The sequence below is a fragment of the Cetorhinus maximus genome, chromosome 3 (assembly GCF_964194155.1).
Source record: "Cetorhinus maximus chromosome 3, sCetMax3.hap1.1, whole genome shotgun sequence".
Lineage (NCBI taxonomy): Eukaryota > Metazoa > Chordata > Chondrichthyes > Lamniformes > Cetorhinidae > Cetorhinus > Cetorhinus maximus.
The window spans coordinates 127248654-127273677 of NC_135881.1; the positions used below are offsets into that span (position 1 = coordinate 127248654).

At 43.7% G+C, this 25024-nt stretch overlaps 1 protein-coding gene across 6 annotated transcripts in view; it reads right to left on the minus strand.

Moving 5' to 3' along the window:
* LOC144678897 (zinc finger protein 385D-like) overlaps nt 1-25024 on the minus strand; it is a 452940-nt gene that overhangs the window by 148457 nt on the left and 279459 nt on the right. The gene's annotated exons all lie outside the window — the stretch shown is intronic.

Below are 25024 nucleotides of genomic sequence, written 5' to 3' on the forward strand. Positions count from 1 at the left end.
TGTCCTGACAATATTTACCCCTCAACCAACATTAATAAAACACATTGTCTGGTCACTATTTCACCACTCTTTGTGTGATCTTGCTGTGTGCAAACTGCTTGCCACCTTTGCATTACTACACTTCAAAAGTATTTCATTTGCTGTAAAGTATCTTGAGGTCATGAAAGGTGGTGTATAAATGCAAGTATTTTTATCACAACATGCCAACAAGAGGAATGGGATGGTAAAGCTCAGAACAGTGGGTCATTCAGTTTGCAGATGAAAGTGCCCATGCATCTATTGGTGCAGGAATGTGCATATTCATGATAGTTCTCCAAAAAAAACAAGATTTTTGTTTCTGTTAAAATTACGAGCTCTACTGGCAAAGATTGAAAGCATTAATATAGCGCCTTTCATGACATAAGGATGTCCCTCAGTGGTTTTTGCTGCCGTAATGTGGGAAATGTTGTAATGTAATCTGAAAATGACTGCTTTATCCAAAGCCCTTGAGAGTTGGGTGAGTGGGGATTTCAGATTCTGTTTTTTGTGTATTTACAACTTGAGATATTATCAAAATATTGGACTTCAAATTATATTCAAAATTGCAGCCTGATCATTGAATAAAATGAAGTAACCTTGATTTTTAAACTTGATTTTGCCACAGCTGCTTTCAATTTTGTCAAATTAGCTGAAGTTCATCTTTGCTACACAGGAATGCGAAACTGGCAGCAAAGTGTATGGCGCATGCTATATTTGATCCTGACAATTTAAGAGATCTGCCCACTCCGGATCTCTGCTCTTGCCAGAGTCATGGGGAGATTCCTTTATTTGACCACCAGTGACAGGTGCTCATTGCACTGGAGCACACATCATTGTAGCACTGCTGGATAATCTGATTCAGATATGGCCCCTGGCCTGGTTTGGATAGTGAAGTGGGGAGTGGAAGTTGTTGATCCACCCCAGAAGCTAAATTTAGTTTTCATCAGTGGTCACCTGATAAATGGGACATTTGAAAAATTAAAAATAAATCCAGGCCACAAGCTCAGCCTGGCGGTCTATGCATCTTGCCCATTTATCAGTCAGTAGATCAGATAAAACTTGGGGTATAAGAACTGTGATGTTTAGCAACCCTGCCCCAGAGACTGCATTTTATGGGATGGGATAGGGAAAGGTTCTGTCTGTACAAGGCCAACTTGGAAACTTCGGGATTTGGCCTAACCAAGTCCCAGCCTAAGCTTCTGGTCATTCCAGCGTACTGCTGCAAAAATGTTACTGTGGAGTTTTGGGAACACCATAGCTCTGATATTGACTGGCCAGAAGAAAAGTGTCTGTCAGCAGCCAGGACACCTGAAAATATCAGGAGAACAGAGGTCCTGCCGAATTTAGCAGATCTCATTAGGATTTTTTTATCCCATTTCCTGCCGAGCAGGCAGGCAGTTTGAGAGGCTGGCCAGCTGGTACCAGGCAGTAAAGGCTATAAGGACAAAGCAGAGTCAGGCACCATTGGATCAGTCCCTGACAACCTGGAAAATCGCCGGAGAGATGGGAGGTTGGGGAAGGGGGAGTTAATAACGCAACAGAGTTGGGATGGCAAGACATCAGATCGGGAGAGAGAGAGAGCAGAGAAGAGAGATCAGATCATAGGGAGGAGAAATTGTGGGGAGAGGGGGTGGAATTGTGGGGAGGAGGTTCAGAGGCTGTGAGGGATGGGTGGTGGAAGAAACTAGGAGCACAGGGCATCAGCTGATCACATTCAAGCAGATTTGCTTGGTACCCGGGGAAACATTCCTGCTCCTCCTGCTCACAAGCAATGGTGGAATAGCTCTTACCTGCTGGGAGCACCTATTTGCCTTGAGCTGCCAGGAAGACTGGACCACAGCAGTTAATTCCAAATTGCTTTCAAAATCTAAGGCAAGGAGCCTCATTTATTTAACTTTAATTATGTGCCCTATTTCTCTGGAGTGGGTGGCTCAGCTGACCCCAAGACATATTGTGGTTTAATCGGAAATGGTATTATAATGATTCTGTTACTGGACTGGTAATCGAGAGACCTGGAGACTTGAGTTCAAATTGCAACATGGAAGGTAGTTCATAAGTAAATCTGGAATAAGAAAATGAGGGCTGAAATTTTTAGCCACCTCCAAAGGGTCAGGCATGGAGGCGAGTGAACGCTGAATTTTGTGGCCCCAGCCAGCCCATTTGCCAATTCCCGGGCTCCATTCTTCCCTAGACCATTTTTATGTATGTATAAATGGAGGAAGGGGGTGGCAGTGGCGGGGAGGTGGGGGGGAGATGTCATACAGGGCCCCCGAGCAAGCAATGGGTAGCTAGTTGAGGCACTTAAAGGCCTGGTGGTAGACTGGTGGGCCAGTGCATCAGGCAGACTTAGAGGCCTTTCCTGTTTGCCTGGGTTCAACTGTAATCACAGGCCCCCGATCACCTAACATTGGTGGTCTTGCTGCAAAAGGCCTTTTTTTAAATTTTAGATTTCAAAACGATGAAGAGAAAACGCTTCCATCTTGGGGCATCCTCTCCCTCACTTACCTGCTATGGCATCTTTCTGCTGCTTCTAAGCTGGAGAGACTCTTATTGGCACCCCAGATTCGAGGGCCCAGCCACAGTCCTTAATTTAACAGCACACCCATCCTCTGGCTGTCAAGAGGCAATTTGGGAAAAATCACACTTTGCACGCTTCTGACACCCTTTTGAGCCTGAAGGCAGGATCCTGAAAGCCACAGGGAAAATTTTGCCCCTAATATCAGTCATGGACCTGGATTCTTTAGGGAAGGAAATCTGCTGCCCCTATCCAGTTGGGTCTACCTGTGACTCCAAATCCGTGCGTCAATGAGGTTGACTCTTAATTGTCATCTGAAGTGACCGAGCAAGCCACTCAGTTAAGGGAAATTAGAAATGTGTACTAAATGCTGGCCTTGCCAGTGACACCCACATCCTGTGAATGAATAAAACAAAATCAGAAGTAGGTGGGCTTGGGTTAGGTTTCCCATTTTTAATAATTAACCCCTCCCCAACACTGTCCTGCCCATTTGAGGGGCGGGTGGTGGCATTACAACTCCCTCCTCCAAATGGATCTGAAAGAATTTATTTAACGATCCAGGGCATTGTAATGACCTAGTGTTAATCATCTGTGTCATAAGAAGAATATATGAAAAGCAAAAGTTATTCAGCTGATTGAATAATAAAATGGAAGAATTAAGAATCATGTTTTAGAGTACTTAAAATGTAATTTCATTTACCCTGAGCCTTGACACCAATGCCTTGATTAGTCCTCCCAGACCTGCTGCTGCTTTTTTCACTATTTTGGGTGAAGTATTGCTCTTCTTCAATTAATGTGATTTTTATCTAAATGTATCTTGGTATCTAATAAAATTGTATCTTAGTATACAAAGCTAAAATGAGACTGAACTGGTAAACCACCTGCACTTCATATGTAGCAGGAAAGACTGATCTTTGAGACTTGAAAATGTCGTTGAGGTTACTCAAGGACCAGCAACATATGCTGATGACAACATCAGGGGGACTGCAGTGGTTCAACAAGGCGACTCACCACCCCTTTCTCAGGGGCAATTAGGGATGGGCACTTGCGAGCAAGGCTTGCAACCCATGAATGAATTAAAAAAATTAATGCCATGTAAAAAATTCATCTGATCACTGTACAATCTAGAAAGAATTATTTCTAAATACTCAATCCATAAAACTTTTATTATGGGTCTGTACATGTGTTTACTGCCTTTGGAAACACTTTAAAAATGTGTAAAGCATATGACTTAAACAACAAACAGTATTCCCTGTTTTCTCACTGGGGCACCTATTATGTTGAGTAGCTGGAAAAAATTCTGCTTTGATAATGTAAGTTGCATATTGATCATTCAAGCAGTTACCACCATACTGGGTGGATAAGGGGCAGGAGGATTGCAGGTGGGGGCATGTGTTCCAGCCACTACTGAATGTTTAATTGTATGAATGCACTGGGATCAGAAGCAGGTGTGGGAACAATGCTCAACATAATGAAGGGTGAGGAAATCATGATTGGGAAAGCCCCAAAAGGTATCTTTTCCATCTGCATTGTAGCTAGAATAATCAAACCTTTCTTCTCAGATTTTTTAAAGCCAGTGGTCTTAAATTGAATTCTTGATTGAAGTAGCTCCTGCTTTATCAAATATATACTTAATGTATTGCTGACAATAGTAGGTCCTGCCCTGAAGACCCATGAGACTGTTCCCTGGGGCAGTTATGATAAATAAGTTTAATGTTTGGATCTGTCTTTTACAAACTCCTTTGTCTTAAGTATTCTACTTTAAAGATTATTGTGTTTAAGGTTTTCACTGAGACACTGCTTTGGGCTTATCAAAAGTATTTGAGATATCAGATTCCATAATCCCTTGTGGGACTTGATCTCATTTCATTATCTGATAAAACAGATGATCACAATACCGCTGGATTAACTGCCTTTCTTCCTGGTGCCCTGCATCCTGATATTTCTAATCACTGGGACTTAAAAATCTATTAGTGGATAAGAATCCAGCTGCAATTTTTGTCCCAGAGAAGCTCAGCAAACAGGAGATTGCAGGTATGCTAAAAGCAAAAGAATAATGGGAGGCATTCTATAAGGCAGTGATGAGGTCTGATGACTTGTCAGGTCTGATTGGTAGATGATCCTTTTGGAATTTCTAATAACCCCAGCACAGGCAACAGGGATAACAAGGCCCAAACTGTCAGGTAACCACTTTGTTTTCTTAGACCTATGGTGAATTACATTCCTTTCTGCACCATGCACACAGTGTCTTAGCTAAGAATACGCCTACAGCAAGTCTACAGCAGTTTTGTGCATGTGTGAAAGATCAGTCCAGAAAAATCCCCCAAAGCGTGGAGTGAGCAAGCCTACTTAATCTTCTGTTTTTACCAGAATATTTGTCCGACTAGACCTTTAGAGTAGGTTTTAGTCACCATAGTTACCAGTGGGTTGATGGCTCCAGTTTCAGTTGTAAGTTATAACATTTATCATTTAAAAATCAGGGGTAGAAATACTCATTTTGTTGAATCAAAATCTTGAAACTCTAGAGCAAGTTAATCTTTTTCTCATGTATTGGTTGCACATCCTGATGGTGGTTCCATTCACAATAAATTGAATAGACCCCAAAATTGGTAAGGGGGAGGCGATGTGTGATTATTGTGCGCCCATCTGTGCTGTCTGCTCTTTATCATTATTTCTGCATGCAGGTAAGGTTATTCACTAGTTGCATGCACCAGCTAGGGGCCCAACATCATTGCTCGCTATCACTCCTTATTGTTAGCTTGCATCTCTAAAATAGAAGGGGCAGAATCTTCGGCTCAGCGAGCAGGGGCAGGGCCCGTTCACCGAGGCGTAACATGAGGCAGGGTGACGTCGGGCGTGCGTCCTGACATCGCCGTGCACATTTAGATTTTCAGTTCAGCGTGTGTGCAGCCGAGTCGGCTGCGAGCCCGCCGAACTGTCAAAGGCCTATTAAAAAACCACCTAAGCAATTACCTGGGCTGCCCATCCAACCTTAAGGTTGGTGGGCAGGCGAAGAGCCCAGGTGGCCTTCGCGTTTTTCAAGGAACCTCATCCATGGGCAGGATGAGGTTTCATGAATAATTTTAAATTTTCACAAACATTTTTATTAAAATTAATGCACATGTCCCAGCTCATGTGACAATTTCACATGAGGTGACATGTCATAAAAATTATTTCACCACTTTATTGAACTGTTTAACCTTAAAACTTATCTCCCTGAGGTACAGAGGTGCTTCAGGGAGATTTCCGCGCTCTTATGCACGCACGCGCGAAAGAGTGCACTCACGACTCAGGAAACCTCCCCCACCTGCACAGGGAACGCACAGCGCTTCCGGGCGCGTGTCACGCTGGGCGGGCCTTAATTCACCCTCCCACGTAAAAAAGCAGCGCAGACCCGATTATGGGCACCGATCGGGTCTGCGCCCACCCGCACCCGCTCCAGCACCGCCCGCTCGACAGGCAGAAAATTCTGCCCAAGGTGAATTGTGCCAAGGTCATTGAATGCATCTTCTAATCCGATTGGCCGGCAGCTCCTTCAGTCCTGGCAGCACCAGGAAGGCATCAGTGGCCGCTGCCGGGACTGCAGAAGGAGAAGAAGACCAAGACCCATGGATCCCCGGAGCAGGTAAGTACGGGATCTTGGGCTGGGAGGGTTTGGGTAGGTTGGGGAGAGGGGTGGGGAGCGGATGGGTTTAAGGGAGGGGGCGAGTAGGAAGGAAGGAGGGTTCGATCTAAGGGGAGCTGCCCCGTGATAGGCTAAGGACAGCGCCCCCCTCCCCCATCACATTTTTTAAGCATTTCAGTGAAAAAAATCGGGCTTTCTGCTCCTGCCTGGCTTCCCACACTAAACATTTTATGCCGTGGGCAGCATATTATCAGGGTTAATTGTCTTGATAACAAGCCTGATTATTCATTTAAATATGGCAGGCGGATAGACTGCCAACTTTGGTGCTCGCTGACCCTATATTATGGGGGTGAGCTCGGGGGTCGGGGGGGAAGGTGGTGGGGTGGGCACCCATCCTCTATCTTCCGTGGCCCTCCCATGGGAAACATGCCCACCAGGGGCATGTAAAATTCAACCTACTGTGTGTAACTTAAGGGGTAGCATAAAGACAGGATCTTTGCACATGGTGAGATACCCGGGACAATTATACTGCAGCCAGGGCAGGGGGCAAAGATACTGTAGGTGCCAGCTCGCCAGAGGGCAAGGTGACATACAAGTTCTGCTGCAGTGAACTCAGATTAGGATGTTCATGTTTCAGACCACAGAAGGCTAATGAGTACGCACAATGAGATGCTTGGTGCCTTGGCAAGCCTGCCAGTAAGCCGGTATTCACTGTTAAGGAACACGGGTGGTTCCAGCACCAACTTTTCACACGTCTTGTGCAAAATTTGGAGTCCATCCTTGCCAGCAAGAAGTGGTGGCCAACTCCATCGACACACTTGTGCAGCCACCCACGATGCCCATCTGATGGCTGATGTCTTAGCTTTCACCAGAATTTTGAGTACTGCAGTGGAACATCAGACTGCTGTCAGACAATTGGGACTGATATTGTGCAAGGTTAGCTGTTAAGTTCAGATGCTGTCATGGTTGTGGGTACCACTGTCCAAAGGGGCATCCAGGGCATCACAGTGGGTCAGCAAACTGCCTTTCAACATCACTAGGGTTGCTGAGTTGCCATTCCAGGGCAGGAGCAGTGGATGCATGGAGCACAAAACTGAGCTCCTCTCTCAGGGTGACAGCCATTGTGATGCCATCACTGTCAATCCACCAGTGCCCTTGCTGTTGTCTGTCAGCCAGTTAGCCCAGACTGCTGCTGCTCATGTCAACATGATGCAGCCCAAAGTCATGCCTTCTCAGCCCTGAGTTGCAAGGCCATTTGCAACCTCTTCAACTCAATGTTAGCAGGCGTCCACCAGCCAAGCTGCAACCATAGTGGTAGCACTGTGTAGGAGCACTAGGATGGGCAATGTCACCCACAAGACAGTCACCAATGGAAAAAACAAGGGTGATTACTTTAAATTTGCACATAATATGGTCTGATTTAATTCAGAAATTTGGTTTGGAATGTTTACTTTGCGTTCTCTTTCTTTTTTTGCATTATGGCCAAGAGGATAATATCATGTTCATTGATAGACGGAATGTCAGGAACGTAGGATGCAAGTGAATGGGGACTTAGGATTGAGGTTACTGGAATCACACTTGAATTAAATCTTTACATAGAGACCAAACAGAAAGGGGCTGTCTAGGCAGCACCCTCCCTTTCTCTTCCTCTCCTTCTCTTAATCATCCTCCTTTTCCTCCTCCCCCTCTATCTCCTCCCACTTCCAGCAGCTTGTCCTGCTCTACATCACCACTGCTCATTTGCCCAGTCATGCTTGATTCCAAAAGGAAAGCTGAGTAGTACATGCATGCCTGAGAGCAACTGGTTTGTGTAAAGTTTTGAAGTCAGTAACAAATAATTCAGTATCTGTGCTACCACTCCCTGTATACTTCTGAAATTTGCAACACCAATGGAAAACACCAAAAATGAGTAGAAATGCAGCAACAGCCAAAAGAAAACTTAGCAACTAGCTTATAAGTAGTTGATGATCCCTTTAAATAGCACTGGTGAGAAGTCCTTCAAGTGTGTTCAGCTGTGTGAAGTTAATAGAGGGTGTTAACTGGAGTGTGGAGCTCCAAAATGGCTACGCTGGCTCATATCATGATCTGCCTGCTGTGAATATGTCCAGCAGACATTAAGTGCATGTGTACTAACCTCTTAACTAAGATGGTGTCTAGTGCAGTTGGTAAGAGAAATGTTTGTGTAGGCAACAGATGTCATTTTGCAACCATAAGGGCATTCATGGCAACCAAAGAACGAGGGCTACTGAATCCAATTTTACCCCTCTTTCTACAACTCCATGGAAAGGAAAATCAGACACAGTCTGAAACAGGGAACTGTTTTGCTATGCACCTGCTTCAGCTACTGGCAAATTTTCACATTTGTACCATCTGAACATACACATTCATTGAAGATAATGAAAACCTTGCAGCAAATCATACTTCACCTGTAATAATGAACATTTAACACTTCTCAGGGATCTAACTAACATTGGCGGCAGACTTCCGTCTTATAAGGCGATGATTTATGCGTCACTGTGTTAAGCATCACCTGATGTGGTTCAGGACCCCCACTCTGGCATGGCAGTCCCTGCAGCAAATGCTGCGGACGAAGACAGTGGAATGAGAAGGTGCATGATTCGTTGGTTTCTGTTTTCTCTGGGCACTTTTCTTGGCCAACGGAGCTTTTTGTTCCTGCTCACCTCTTCCAATGCCTTTCCAAACAGTCAGCCTTTAGAGGTCATAGCAATCAGCAACTGTCTCCAGTTGTCAGTGTCAATGCCTGCCATCTTCATATCTCATTTGCAGGTGTCCTTGTAGCAAAGGTATAGATGCCCAGGAGGTTGTAACTTAGTGTCCATTTCTCCATACAGAAGGCCTTTGGGCATATGGCCGATGAGTGTGGTCAAGCTGGCTCAGACACCATTGGTTTAGCAATGAGTGTATGCTGATGGAATTAGCATGCTCCAAGACCTCGGAGTTGGTGACCTTGTCCTGCCGCATGATGCCACAGGTACGTCCGAGACAATGGAGGTGGAAACTGTTCAGTCATTTTGTCCGTCTAGCATATGTTCTCCAGGTCTCATCACTCTAGAGGAGTTCACTGAGGCCACAGGTTTGGTAGGCTCACAGTTTGGTGTTCTCAGTCAGGTTGCTGTTCCACTCTTTCTTACTCATGTTGGACATAACACGTGCAGCTTTTGCTATGTGTATTTGATTTCAGCATCAAATGACAGATTGTCAGGGATTGTTGGTGAACCCTAGTTACGTGAAGCTATCAACAACATCCAGTGTCACATTGCCAATGCTGATAGATGGTGGCATGGCAATATCCTGGACAATGACATTTGTCTTCCAGATTCTGATTGTTATCAATTCACTGGTTAATACCTTAGATGCCTGAATGACCTCAGAGCAATTGTCATGAAGAGATATTAATGTCTATAACGTTATTGGAAATGATTTTTAAATTGTATTTGTAGTAGGCTCTGTGTCTATGTGTGTGTCTATGTGTGTGTCTGTGTGTGGTTTAATTGGATTAAAGCCAACTAGTCTTGGTGATTTGATGTATAGTAGTTTGAGATGTTAATTAGATAAACGTAAGGATAGAAGATAAAGAGTACATTTGCATTTGTTGAATAAATCATTCAAAAGAATCTTTCACCTAGCTGGGTTAAGCAAGCAATGTGTTTATATTACTAATAAAATTGGTAGAATGAAAGGATTATTGTTAGGAGGGGTAAAATTTTAAAAACATTGTAATACAATGGAAAATTTACGTTCAAAGGGAAAGCTATGTATAAACCAAAAGGAGTTTGTGTGTGTGGGGCAGAGGCATGTAACATCTAAGCAGCCTGTTAGCCTACAACTGTCTGCAAAGGAACCAAATTGAAAGGAACCTCATTTTGATTTTGTACGGTCAAATGTGCTTTGCCTGATGTCTGTTTAAAGCCTATGGCTTATTGTTGCCTGAGTGAAGATGTACCTGAGAGTAATTAATTTGGGGATTTGTTTAACAGTTATTATGGTAGTAATTTGTAGGCATGTGCATGTGTTTAATTAGTTGTTAAATTAATAAATGTTTAATTTAATTTTATATAAAAAAATGTCTTGAGGCTTGATGGTCTCATTACTGAATTCAGAGCTACAGCTCAAACATACCAGTTGAAAATATAGGTTATGACAGTTGTCCAGGTTCCCCCTGGGATTTAAATAACTCAGCCTTTACCAACTGCTGTGTCATAATACGATGCAGGGATGACATTAGTTCTATATCCAAACAGAGTTATTTACAGTATTTTAAAACATCTCAGAACTTATAGGATTCTGTACACATATATATGGGCCAGAATTTTTGGGTCACCACGCGTCATTTAGATTTTCGGTTTGGCGGGCACGCAGCTGAGTCGGCTGCACACCCGCCGAACTGTCAAAGGCCTATTAAAGCCATTTAAATATCAATTAAACTAATAAACTGAGCTACCCATCCAACCTTAGGGTTGGTGGGCAGGCGAAGAGCCCAGGCGGCCTTCGCATTTTTCATGGTACCTCATCCATGGGTGGGATGAGGTTTCATGAAGTGTTGATAAATTAAATTAAATTTTTAATGAAAAATCTTTGATATGTCCCCGCTCATGTGACACTGTCACATGAACTGGGACATATCAATGAATTTTCATTAAAAATGACACTGTCACATGAGGGGGGCATGTCTTAAAACTTTTTCTTTTCTCTATTTAAATTTTTAAAACTTAAACTAATCCTCCTGAGGCAGCTCTGTGCCTCAGGGAGATTTCTATACTCTTTTGAGCGCATGCATGAAAGAGTGCAAGCCCCAACTTAAGGAACACCCCCCCCCCCCACCCAGGCCCACCACCACCCGCACAGGGAGTGCTCAGTGCTTCCGGGCACACGTCATGTGGGCCGGGCCTTAATTGGCCCACTCATGTAAGATGACGGTGCAGACCCAATCGGGGGCACCGATCAGGTCTGCGCCTGCCCCCACACAAGCCTCCCGATGTGGGGAAAGTTCTCCCCATGGTCAGGACCCAGGTCTTTTCTAGAACATTTTCAATTGATTTAGCTCCCTAGCTCAACTCACAGGCTTAAGCGTTCAGAGAACCAACTAACATGATCAAATGCAGATCAATCAAACCATTGAACACTATACTGATGGTCAACCAAACTCCTACAGGCATGATCAAGTCTGTCCATTTTCCACTGAAGGTGTTCCTCAGTATGAATGCAATTGCGGCATCATCAGTGTAAAGCAACATTCTGATGAGGACTTGACTAACCTTTGTCTTGGATCTAAGGTGAGCAAGACTGAACAGCTTTTGTCTGTTCTTGTGTGTAAATAGCCACCCTCTTTAAATCACCTGAAGGCATATGAGAGCAGTAAAAAATGAATATGCCAAAGAGTGTTGGTCCCAGAACACAACCCTGTCTGTCCCCAGGGTTCTTAAAGGGTTCCAATATTGCCTTGTCATAGCTGACCTTGCCCATCATGTTGTCATGGAAAGAGGAGATCACATTGAGCAGCTTCGGAGGGCAGCCAGTTCTCACCAGCAGCCTAAACACACCGCCTCTGTTCACATGGTCAAATGCTTTGGTGAGATCGATGAAGGCAATGTATGGTGGTCTCCTTTGGTTATGGCATTTCCCTTGCAGCTGCAGGACTGAGAAGATCATGTCCAGTGTAGATCTTCCAGTTCCGAAGTCACATTGTAATTTGGGGTGGATGTGTTCAGCCAACATCTGCAGTCTGACAAGGACATCTCGGGAAAATACTTATACCGCAATGCTCTGCAGGGAAATGAGTCGATAAATGTTGCAATAGTTGCAGTCCCTCTTGTTTTCGTACAGGGTCACAATCTTTGCCTCACACACATCCTGGGGCACCTCCCCCTGCAGCAGAGACAGAGGAGTTCATGCAGGATGCCTGCTGCAGGATGCTGGTTTCCCATTCTTGAGCGGTTCAGGTGCTATAGCATCAACAACTGAAGCTTTGCCCATGGCAAGCAAGTCAATAGTTTTGCTAAGCTCCTCCACTATGTGTTCAACAACCAGCCCCATCATGAAAGGCAAGCTTTCCATGGTGTCTAGAACTTCCTTCAGGACAGTGTTGTCCCTAAAGTACAACTCAATGTCCTGTTCCACCCATCACTCAAACCGTTTATTGCAGTCGGTGATGACTTCCCCTCCCTTTAGTTTCACTGGAGCTGTTTTCTTTGTTGATGGACCTGTTGCCTTTTTGATTCCTTCATATGTGCCTCTAGCATTCCTGTGCCAAAAGATATCTAGATATTTTGGCAAAGCTGTAACCAGTAGTCAATGGCCTAACAGTTTGGACTTTACTTTGAGCCACTCTTAGTGCATTCAGAGCCTTCTCGCTTGAGTCTCGCTTGTAATTAATAAGAGCAGACTGCACTGTTTCAATGCCAGGTTCCATCATGGGGATGTTAGCCTCAAATAAGTCAACATTTTTCTGCCCCTGCTTCCCATAAATTGAGAGTGCGCAATTGTAGGTGACGTCTCAGAGTATATTCCACTTTGCTTCTGTACTGTGTGGGAATGCCGGAGAGCACGTGTCCAATTGAGTTGAGGAGCTGTGGTTTTTACTGGGTAGGCAGCATGGCTGACCTTGATATGAGGGCAGCATTTCTGCTTTGAATGAAAAGCCTTCAAGGATTGTATCCTTGCTAACTTTAGTGTTCACCAGGAAGTAATCGGTATCACAGTCAATGCTAAGGTAGCTGCATGTGTTGAGAACGCTGCTCAGAGAGCAACAACTAGGGCAACTCTTGCAACCAAGCTGGTGCCAAATGTAATGCTTTGCATTCCTTTGGACTTTATTGGGGAGGTCAAGAGGGGGACCTTGACGTTTGGGCAGCCCAGGGTCTCCATGAATTTTGTCCAGGCTTGAACCCTGGAGAGAGCATTCCAGTTTCATTGCAGAGCATTAACATAACACAGGAGACAGCAGTTATGAGTGATAAGCCCAGCTCGATTGGCGTAGAGAAGGGGTGCTATGGGTTGTCTCTGACAGTGGGAGGGACCTTTGTGTCCCACTGGTCAGCCACCGCAGTTCCCAACTAGTAAGATGCTGGCCCGCCACTGTCTATCTGCTTCAATGAGTGCTGGGAACTTAGAGTCTGCTCAACAGGTGAACCAAATCCATTGCACCAGGCAAACAAATGAAACAAATGAAAAGAAAGAAGATGCCAACTCTTCGATTGGCAAGCTAGAATGTTAGCACCATGTGCACAGGATTGACAGACACAGCTGGTCAATAACACGGGCAAGATAGATGCGATTGACATGTAACTTTATAGGCTGACATTGACAAAGGTTGTGTACAAGAGCCAAGGCTCACCAAGAATGGATCATTGAAAGAAAAACATGACACATTCAGCTGGCAGGGGAGGAGTTCAGAGGAAATGTGTGAGCAAGGTGTAGGTTTTGCTATAAGGAGCTCACTACTCTCGATGATAGAACACAAACGGTTCACAACATGTTCTCTTTATCTGCCTGTCAACTCAAACAAGGCCAGTTAAAGTCATTGAGTACCTATTCTCCAATGCTATGCTCCACTACAAAGGTGAAAGACAAGTTTTATGAGGAGCTTGGCATTGCTATCAGCAGAATCCCTAAGTCAGAACATCTTGGCCTACTGGGACATTTCAAAGCAAGAGTGGGTGCAGACCATGAGGCAAGGCTCTCCTGCCTCAGACATCATGGCCTGGGATAGATAAATGAGAATGGACAGAGATTACTTCAACTTTGCTGCTACCATTATCTTTGTGTAACTAACACTTTCTTTCAGAACAAACTATGCCAAAAGTATCCTGGAGACATCTAAATGAGGGTATTGGCATGACCTGGATCTGATCATCACCAGGCCAACTAACCATTAACTACCTTTAGGACAGATTGATTTAACAATATTGCAAAAAGAACACATTTTTTGATTAAAGACTCATAGAAGCTTAAGTAATATATGATTCATTTCGATTGAACAGAATGTGGTAGATTTAGTATGCGCTAGAAAGCAAGCAGGTTGTTGGACAGAAAGCAAGGTAAATATGTACTGTTTGAACTGGAGAGGGGTTAGAAATGGTGTAACCTTGGAGTCAATATTAGGTTCACTATTGTTCTCATTTTATGGATGATTTTGCCTTAGGCACAGAAAACACAATCTCAAAATTCTCTGCCAACACAAAAGTGTATTTGGTAAACAGCAAGGGAGACAATAACAAACTTCTGGGATATACAGACAGATGGCACCAAGCAATATAAAGTGGATAATGGTAAGATAATACATTTTTGAAAAAAAAAAGGAATAGAAGCATATATGGAATAGAAAGTTGTGGCTCAATAAAGGGACTTAGCAGTTCAAATACGTAATTCCATGAAATTGTGAGTGCATTAGATAAGGTCATAAAAAGGCATGTTAAATTTTGAAAATTCAAATTGGATAATTATTTGGAGAAAGGTATTGGTTGTGGGTAGAAATAAATCATTAGAATCATTTAAAAAATAGTTGAATGCCGTGATGGGAACTACAGGGTCTTTCCTGATATATAAGTTAAGATGGGTGGAATAACCTGATTAATTTGTAACTATCTTGTGATCTTTTGAACTCTACCAATATTTATCCTTAAAACAGTCAACCCCATTCCTAACCAGATATTTAACCAATTCTTTCTTAATCAAAGCAGCATCATATCTTCTACTTATCTTCACCAAACAAGCTGTCACTTAGAACCTCTGGATATGATTTTTATGCAGCACTGTTATAACCCGTTAGACTGATATGTAAGACTTAATTAAACAGATGATTTAAGGTTTCTTTCATAATTCTAACCTACCCTATCAAACGAGATTAAAAAATCAGTATGGAATGAGAAATGGCCATTCAGCCCATCAAGGGCTTTTCCTCCACAAACCATACATTCTTTATCTATTTTGAACATAATTTGATCTTTGAATCTCCTGAAGGAAGCAACTAATCACAAATTAAAGGTGAAGAGAACAAAGATCTGATAAATTTTGCTGCATCCCTCAAAAGTAATCAAAGTAGTCTAGGATAAGGTGATGAATTTCTGCTGGGCTTCTCCCGTTCATCTGTCATAACTTCGGCCTGAGAAACCTTGCAAAAATGGCACAAATGCAAGTGCAAGCAAGCAGGCAGATCAAGCTATAAAAATCAAACACTTGTTCATTTGTGTGTACAATTGGCTACACCTTTAGAATTTATCTGACAGCCAGTTAAATATCCAGTTATCCACAATGCCTCAGCAACTGTTTAAAGGGAGATTTACCGTTCATTACTTTCTGCGGGATATCAACATTTTTCTAAGTTTCAAATTCACTGACAGCTAAGACTCACCTATGAGAACAACCCAATATAAAGAAGCTAGAATAAAATAATCTAGAGTAAAACTGGGAGAAACGACCCAAAAAACACAGGCTTATCTGTGATTCCTGCAGCATAGAAATCAACTTGTTCCATATAGAATTTCATCTATGGCTACTCTTATAATAGAAAAGCTTACCTAATGGGGATCATTAATGGAAGTAAAAATCTTTTCCATAATCTTCCATGTAACAATGTTAATAATATATTAGAGAAGATCTCCTTGGATCCACATTGTGGGCACAATGACCATTAGAAAATCTTGTAGGTCAGATGCACATATGTAAAGATACAGACCCAATTTTTATCCATCAGGAAAATCTTCCCTATTGTTACATATTATCCTACCTACCAACATAAATCAGAATTAATATCCCTAGCCAACAAGCTGCTGAGACTCAGTATGATTGTTCTTCCAGACAGAAGGCAGCAAGACCAATTTCTGTTATAAATCAGGTCAATAATTGATCTAATCGCATCAGTGATAATGTGCTAATTAATAGTACCTCCATGGACCAGCGCAGCTACATAATTATGCACAGTTCCAGGTGTAGATTTAGTAAGTGCAAGGAACAGACTAGTGATTAGAGAGCATGGCATGCAGACAAATAAATAAATGGATTTTTAAAAAATTCTTTGATGGGATGTGAGCATCGATGGCAAAGCCAACGTTTGTTCCCCATCACTAATTACTGTTGAACTATGTTGAAGTGGCATGCTAGGCTGTTTCGGAGGGCAGTTAAGAGTCAACCTCATTGCAGGGGGTCTGGAGTCACATGTAGGCCGGACCAGGTAAGGGCAGCAGATTTCATTCCCCAAAGGACATTTATGAACCAGGTGGGCTATTATGACAAACAATGATAGTTTTATGGTCACCATTACTGAAACTAGCTTTCTTTTCCAGATTTATTTTATTGTTAATTGCATTTAAACTCCAGCAGCTGCCATGGTGGGATTTGAACCCATGTCTCCCAAATCATTAGTCTGGGTCTCTGGATTACTCGTCCAGTGACATTACCACAATGCCACCTTTGCCCCTGGCAATCCCAAAAATTCTTTGTGTCTTTGAAAGTCTCAAAAAGAAGCTTAATCCTTTGCAGATATTATCAATACTGAACGCAGAGAGGGCTAAGGCAAAAATGAAGAGGAAGGAATCCCACTGTGCGGACATGTGTCTTCTGTCAAGTGGGAGAGCAGCCCCAGTAGCCCTGTTTGATTGCTGCTGAGATGGAAATGGTATTGTGTGAGGTAGCTGGGAAGAGGAATGTCCTCTGTGAGGTCAACCACAATATCACTACTAATTGTGGACGCATGTTCTAATGCTCCAATAGGATTAAAAACTCAGCACTGACCAGGAGTAGTAAATTAAGTTTTACATTGAAAGTAATATGTGCTTTTACATATAGGACATCTTGTAAACAGAAAACAGAAGTGTCTCAGCAGGTATGCTTTAACCATCAAGGAATCTTAACATTATACTGCAATGGGGAGTTTATCAATTGTTTATTATTCTGTAAGATGTGCTCTTTCGATAAGTCTGTCTGGTAGCTTAAGTACATCTATCTCTATTCATTTGCCTCTTCCACACACGATACAATGCATACTGATTCACTGAGGCTTTCCAGCTGATTTACTATTACATAATCGCTGAAATGAAAGTACATGCAGCATTTCAGGATTATAGTCTCCAGCAGTGTGATAATAATAGGAATGAAAAATTTAGCCATTTATCTTGTAGTTGATGGAGCTCTCCATTGACCATGCTACATTCTTAACCTCTGTCTGAATAAATGCTCTGAAAGCATAAATACTCATTCTTGCCAATTTTATTTCATCAGGAGTTGAATTATCTTCTGCCAATGATAGGCAGGTGCTGCTACAAGCCAATGAAAATAATGCCTGTACATGGATGGGTCCTAATATGGATTGAGAGAAAGCATTGCAGATCTCAGTCCTATTTTCCTTTGCCACCCGTCCATTTAGCATTACAAAATCAAGATATGACTAATGGAAGATGAAGGTATAACCACGCTGATATTCTGTGGATTGTTCCAGGATTGTACTCAGGTGCCCTCCAGCATTAACATTACCAAAGTTTATGGATTTAGTGGGACGTTACCTAATCAACATCAGACATACAGGCACAATCTCCACTAGCGATACACCCATCTGCTCATGACTGCTGGGAACGCCAGTATTTCCCTGTCCACAGGGCATTCCCCAAGCATTCCCACAACCTCAATCACATTCCCCTCAACTTCCGATTAACAGGGCTGATGGGCAACCTTTTTTTTTCAAAACTGCCCCTCTTCAGGGGTCAATCACCTGACAAAATTTACAGGTTGGATCCACTCACACCCTTGTTCAGAAGAAGTCATATTGGACTCAAAACGATAATTCTGTTTCTCTCTCCACGGGCCTGCTGAGTTTTTCCAGCACTTTTTGTTCATATTTCAAGTTAAATAAGTTAAGTTAATTAAGTTAAGTTCATGTTTTAAAAGTTATGAATATGACATGCCTTTACTGGGCATCTCAAGAGGGAAAAACATACTTGACCTTATCCTCACCTATCTACCTGATGTAGATGAATCTGTCCACAACAACATTGATGGAGTAAACACCGCACAGTGCTTGTGGAGACAAAGTCCCATCTTCACACTGAGGATACCCTCCATCGTTTTGTGTGGCACTACCACCATGCTAAATGGGATAGATTTCAAACAGATTTAGCAACTTAAAGTCGGGCATCCATGAGGCGTTGTGGGCCATCAGCTGCATCAGGAATGTACTCAACCACAACCTGTAACCTCACGGCCCAGCATATTCCCCACTCTACCATTACCATCAAGCCAGGGATCAAGCACCAGTTCAATGAAGGGTGCAGGACGGCATGCCAGGAGCAGCACCAGGCAGACCTAAAAATGAGGTGTCAACCTAGTGAAACTACAACACATGAGATCAGGAGCTGAGTGGCCCTAGCAGAACCCAAACTGAGCATCAGTGAGCAGATTTGACATGCAAAGACATACTAAGCAATTCGACAACCAACAGATCAGACCTAAGCTCTGCAGTCCTGTCACATCCAGTCTTGAATGATGGTGGACAATTGAACTACAAACTGGAAGAGGCAGCAGCACAAATATCCGCATCCTCAATAATAGGGGAGCCCGGCGTGTCAATGCAAAAGATAAGGCTGAAGCATTTGCAACCATCTTCAGTCAGAAGTGCCGAGTGGATGATCCATCTCGGCCTCCTCCTGAGGTCCCCAGCATCACAGATGCCGGTCTTCAGCCAATTCAATTCGCTCCATGTGATAGCAAGAAACGGCTGAAGGCACTGGATACTGCAAAGACTGTGGGGCCTGACAATATTCCGGCAATAGTACTGAAGACTTGTGCTCCAGAACTTGCTGCGCTTCCTAGCCAAACTGTTCCAATACAGACACAACACTGGCATCTACCTGGCTATGTGGAAAATTGCCCAGGTATGTCCTGTCCACAAAAAAGCAGGACAAATCCAATCTGGCCAATTACTGCCCCATCAGTCATGCATCTCAATCATCAGCAAAGTGATGGAAAGGATCATCAACAGTGCTATAAAGCAGCACTTACTCAGCAAAAAGCTGCTCACTGGTGCTCAGTTTGGGTTCCGCCAGGGCCACTCAGCTCCTGACCTCATTCCAGCCTTGGTTCAAATATGGACAAAAGAGCTGAACTCCCGAGGTGAGGTGAGAGTGACTGCCCTTGTCATCAGGGCAACATTTTACCAAGCATGGCATCGTAGAACCCTAGCAAAACTGGAATCAATAGAAATCAGGAGGAAAACTCTCTGCTGATTGGAGTCATACCTAGCACAAAGGAAGATGGTTGTGGTTTTTGGAGCTCAGTCATCTCAGTCCCAGGGCAGGAGATTCGCAGGGTCGTGTCCTTAGCCCAACTAGCTTGAGCTGCTTCATTATAAGGTCAGAAGTGGGGATGTTCGCTGATAATTGCGCAATGTTCAGCACCATTCACGATTCCTCAGATACTGAAGCAGTCCATCTCCAAACGCAGCAAGACCTGGACAACATTCAGGCTTGGGCTGACAAGTGGCAAGTAACATTCGCGCCACACAAGCGCCAGGTAATGACCACCTCCAACAAGAGAGGATCTAACCATCGCCCCTTGACATTTAATGGCATTATCATCTCTGAATCCCCCGCTATCATCATCTTGGAGGTTATCATTGACCAGAAATTGAACTGGACCAGCCACAGAAATACTGTGGCTACAATAACAGGTCAGAGGCTGGGGTAACTCACCTCCTGACTTCCCAAAGCCTGTTCACCATCTAAAAGGCACAAGTCAGGAGTGTGATGGAATACTCTCCACTTGTCCGAATGAGTGCAGCTCCAACAACACATAAGAATCTCAACACCATCCAGGGCACAGCAGCCTGCTTGATTAGCACCCTAGTAATCACCATAAACATTCACTCCCCCTACTACCAAAGCTCATTGACAGCAGTGTGTACCGTCTACAAGATGCAATGCAGCAACTCACCCAAGAATCCTTTGACAGCACCTTCCAAACCTGCGACTACTACCACCTACAAGGACAAGGATCAGCAGATGCCCACCTTGCAAGTTCCTTTCCAAGCCACACACCATCCTGACTTGGAACTATATCAGCATTCCTTCACTGTTGCTCAGTCAAATCCTGGAACTCTCTTCCTAACAGCACTGTCAGTGTACCTGCACAACATGGACTGCAGCAGTTGAAGAAGGTGGTTCACCACCACTTTCTCAAGGGCAGTTTGGGATTGGTAATAAATGCTGGCCCAGCCAGTGACGCCAAATCCTCTGAATGAATAAATAAACAAAAAAAACTCCCTCAGTGAGTCGGCCTCCAATAATACATTATGTGCCTGTCCAACCTAAGGAACAGGAGCTCCTGACATAGCTAATCCACAGCCCTGTCTATTATTTGCCTTCTAAGGAGCAAATGGAGGCTCTACCCCTTACAAGTAAACCAGCAGAAATGACAGAGACCCAGGCCAATTTTTATTCTAGGGGTTCCTTCCATCTTCCACAAAACTTATGGGCAGAACCAAGGGCATAAATTTTTGCTCGGCAGTCGGGCGCGTGCCCGACCCACTCGAGCGTGAAATGATGTATGTTGATGTTAGCTGAGCGTGCCGTGTGCGATAGTTCAGTCGGTGGGTGCGCACTGAGTTGGCAGCATGCCCGCCGACAATTAAATGGCCTGTTAAGGCCAATAAATAATCAAGTCATGTAAATTTTTTGCTGCCCATCCAACCTAACGGTTGGCGGGCAGGCGAAAAGGTCTAGTGACCGTTGCATTTCTTTTGGAAACCTCCACGGGCAGGATGCAGTTTCCGAAAGCAAATAAAAATAAAATAAAAGTTTTAAAACCAAATTAATAACATGTCCCTGCTCATGTGACTTAGGGGACGTATTTTATGACATTTTTATTTTCTTAATTTTCTTTTTAAAAATCGCTTCATCTCCCTGAGGCAGCTCTGTGTATGCGCGAAGTTCGCACTCGGCCTGCTGGTCCTCCTCCCCCCCACTTTCCTCCCCACACAGGCAGCGCTGACACTGAAGCTCGCATTTCATGGTCGACTTCCCGAACGCCCCCCGCCTGACCCCGCCGAGCGCCCCCACCAAGGGCAAAGTTCTGCCCCAAAAGAACCCCTGAGGAATTTTGGGTCAATCTTAAAGCTGGGGAAGTTTATATTTATGCGGAAGCATGCATTATTTAAATTTAAACTGCTAACTGCCCATGTCCTTTTTAACATGTCTACAACGACTGATATGATTGGCCACACCAGCCTACTCAAATGCCTCTCAACATTTGTCTAGCTGAGTGGGATTGGCCTAGCCTGGTTCCACACTTACCTATCTTGTCCCAGTCAGAGAATCTCCTGCAATCGCATCCTCTCCCCGCAATATTACCTCTGGAGACTCAATATCCTCTCCAATACAAAGACTGCCAGCTTCCACCTTTGTGACATTCCCCTTCTCCATCTACACTTCAGCCCATCTGCTGATAAAATCCTCATCCATTCCATCCTCATTCCAGACTTGACTAGTCCAATGTTCTCCTGGCCGGTTTACCTCCTATCTTCCATCCTTTGTAAAATTGAGTTTGTGTAAAACCCCGTTGTCCATATTCTAACTTGTACCAAGCCCTATTCGCCCATCAACCTTGTGCTTGTTGACCTACATTAGTTCCCATCTACCAATGCTTCAATTTTAAAATTCTAATCCTTGTGTTGAAATCCCCCCAATGCCCTTTTCTATCCTTATTGTTGCAACCTTCTTCAACCCTATAACCATTCAGAAAACTCTGTGTTCCTCCAATTCATTTGCATCCCTCACTTCGTTCACCCCATCATTGGCAACACTGCCCTCTCAGCATTAAACCCTGCAATTCCCGACTAAATGTTTATGTCTCCCCGCCTCTCTCTCAAGGTGCGCTTTAAAACCTACATCACCTGTCCTGTACAGTGCTTCCCCAACTTTTTGCCACTGGGACCCCATTTTAAAGCATCAAAATTGCCGTGGCGGGGAGGGCAGATGGGGTGAGGAGTGGCCGAGGTGGGGGTCTGGTGGGGGTGGTGGCGGGCAGAGTTTTCATGGGCAAGATTTTTACCTCGTCAGGTGGATGGGCCCGGGAGCGGCCGCGAAAGCGACCACTGCCCTCGACTGGGCCCCGACCGCGATTTCTTGCTGGCCGGCCAATCAACGGCCAGCCAGCGTGAATCACGTGCCGAAACGCTCAACGATGCCTGGGTGGAGGGAGGGGAAGGGGGAGGGGGCGAGCGCGGAAGTCAGCGCATGCACAGAGCTGCCTCAGGGAGCTAAAGATTTTTAACTTTACAGATAAAGATGTTAAAATTAAGGAAAACATGTCCCCTCATGTGACTCTGTCACATGAGATGGGACATATTAAAAATTAGTTTTAAAAGTTTTTAATTTTTTAAATCTATGGCTGAAACCTCATCCCGCCCGTGGATGAGGTTTCACAAAAAATGCAAAGGCCTATTCACCCACCTGCCAACCGTCAGGTTGGATGGGCAGCAAAAAATTCAATTGAATTGATTGATTAAGGGCCTTAATAGGCCTCTTAATTGTTGGTGGGTGCGCTGCCGCGCCTCGTGCGTGCCTGCCAACTGAAATATCACGCGAGTGCGTGGTGATGTCAGGACACTCGCCTGACGTCATCGTGCACTATTTTTCTCCCGTTCGGTTTGGGTGTGCGCCCGCCTTCTTTGACTTGGTTGGAATTTTTGCCTGATTGCACTCTCATGAAGGGCCTTGGGCAGTTTTCCTGCACTAAATGTGTTGTATAAATGCAAGCTGTTATTATCACGGATATCCAACAAGTATCCATGTCTGTGCCAATGACAAAAGTGCTGTTTAAAAAAGCTAAATCATTATTATGCAGCTACTATGTGGTAGACTGTTTTCAGGTTTATTCAAGACGTATGTAGGATGCTAAGGATCAGTCAGGGCCACTTGAACTGACACAAAACAACAAAACAAGAGATATGAGCTTAGGTCGATTCTGGCAGGATGTAAGGAGTGTTACTAAGTAGGTGGTCTTTTTTTGGAATAACTTCACAAGGCAGGGTTTAGAAGCAAGTGGTTTATAGAATCATAGAATCATACAGCACAGAAGGAGGCCAGTCATCCCACTGTGCCTGTGCTAGCTCCTTGAAAGAGCCATCTAATTGGTCCCACTCCCCTGCTCTATCCCCATAGCTACAAATTCCTCCTTTTCAGGTATGTTTTCAGTACTCTTTTGAAAGTTACCATTGAATCTGCAACCAGCACCCTTTCAGGCAATGCATTCCCAATCACGACAACTGGCACCTAGAATTTCCACAGTGGTTCTCCTGATCCACCGTGTCACGTTTATTCAGGAGAAGACCAGTAAAATCCCCAGGAAAAAGGCTCATTGCACCATTTCTCCAGGGTTACCTAAGTAACACTCACAAATCAGGAGAACGCTATGGGAATTCTCCCTGTAGATCTCTTCAATGTTAAATTGAAAAAAGTACATTCAAAAGGAACATATTATTAGATGCAACTGCTAAAACAGCAGAACTTTCTGATCCAGAAATCTCATAGGGAAGTGAGTGTAGAGGGGTGTGGTGGGGTGGTGGTGGTGGTGGTGGAGGTCACATAGGAGGGGAGGTCCATCGGCACCCTGCTGTAACTTAAGTAGGAGATCAGTGGAATCCCCATATAACAGCAGAGATCCAGCTGTCCTATCTTCCATCATATCCCGTGTTACATGGAACATCTATCTGCCTCTTACAAGGCAAATAACAGGCCTGGACAACCTCCATGCATTCCACACATGAGCACTCGAGTTTCCGGCAGGCATGAACAGTTCAGTGCTGCAGACTGAAACTCCTTACATTGTTTCCATGTTTTTCCATGTAACTATGGTGATCCAATAAGGAGGATGGATATGTGGCTGTACGTCTGTTGGATCCCTGGTATATTGGGGAAGATATATATGTGACCTTGGGATAATGCATTCCTGTGATCCCTCATTATCTACTGGAAGTGTGGATGTTGTGGTAGTGATCCTTCCATCTAATCCTTCATTTATTGACAGTTGGGAGTAAGTCAGGACCAAAAGTCAGTGTTCCATAATGTAAGCAAAACTGAAAAACATTTATAAAACTGCCACTGTTTGATTGGTGTGCCACAACCTTAAAGTTTGGTCTTTTTTCTCTGGAAGAACATCCAAAGGTCAATTCACAATGTAAATGAACTAACATAATGATGTAAAATACATCAACATTTATTGTTGTGTCATTGACACATGAAGTTATGTTGATGTAACGGACACATGGCTGTTATAGTTCTTTTTCACACCCCCACCCCCCCCCACCAGTAGCAACTTTCTTTTACCAATTATTCTTCTACATAGGTGTCAAGGTATTTGCTCTGGAAAATAACCAATTCTTTTTGCAATGACTGCAATGTATTTACAATACTTGGAAGGTTCGTTTAATGCTTTTTAGCAACTCTTACACATGATCTTCAGTAACCTCAATTTTTTAGCTGTGACTGGTGCTGGAGTAAAAGGCTTGTGTTTGTACACAATTCACAGATAGAATACACCTATAGTGCAGCCCTGTGAATTGTACAAAGCCAGGCACTGTGGCACCCTTTATTTGAGAATATTTTCTAAAGCCTCCAGGTGCAACATTTTTCGCACTGGTGAGTTTGAACAACAAATCTGAATTGCTGCTCATCCATGACAAAAAGTGATTGATGACTGAGATAAGATGCTGAATGGGTCAAAAGATTCGTCATCTGCAAAATAATTGGCATTGACAACATGCCAGAATTTTTGTTCAAGGTCCTAAATCTGAATAAGACATTCAAGTTTTTTAACATTCCTCTTCTCTATTATTTTACCACAGGTTTTCAATAAAATAAATT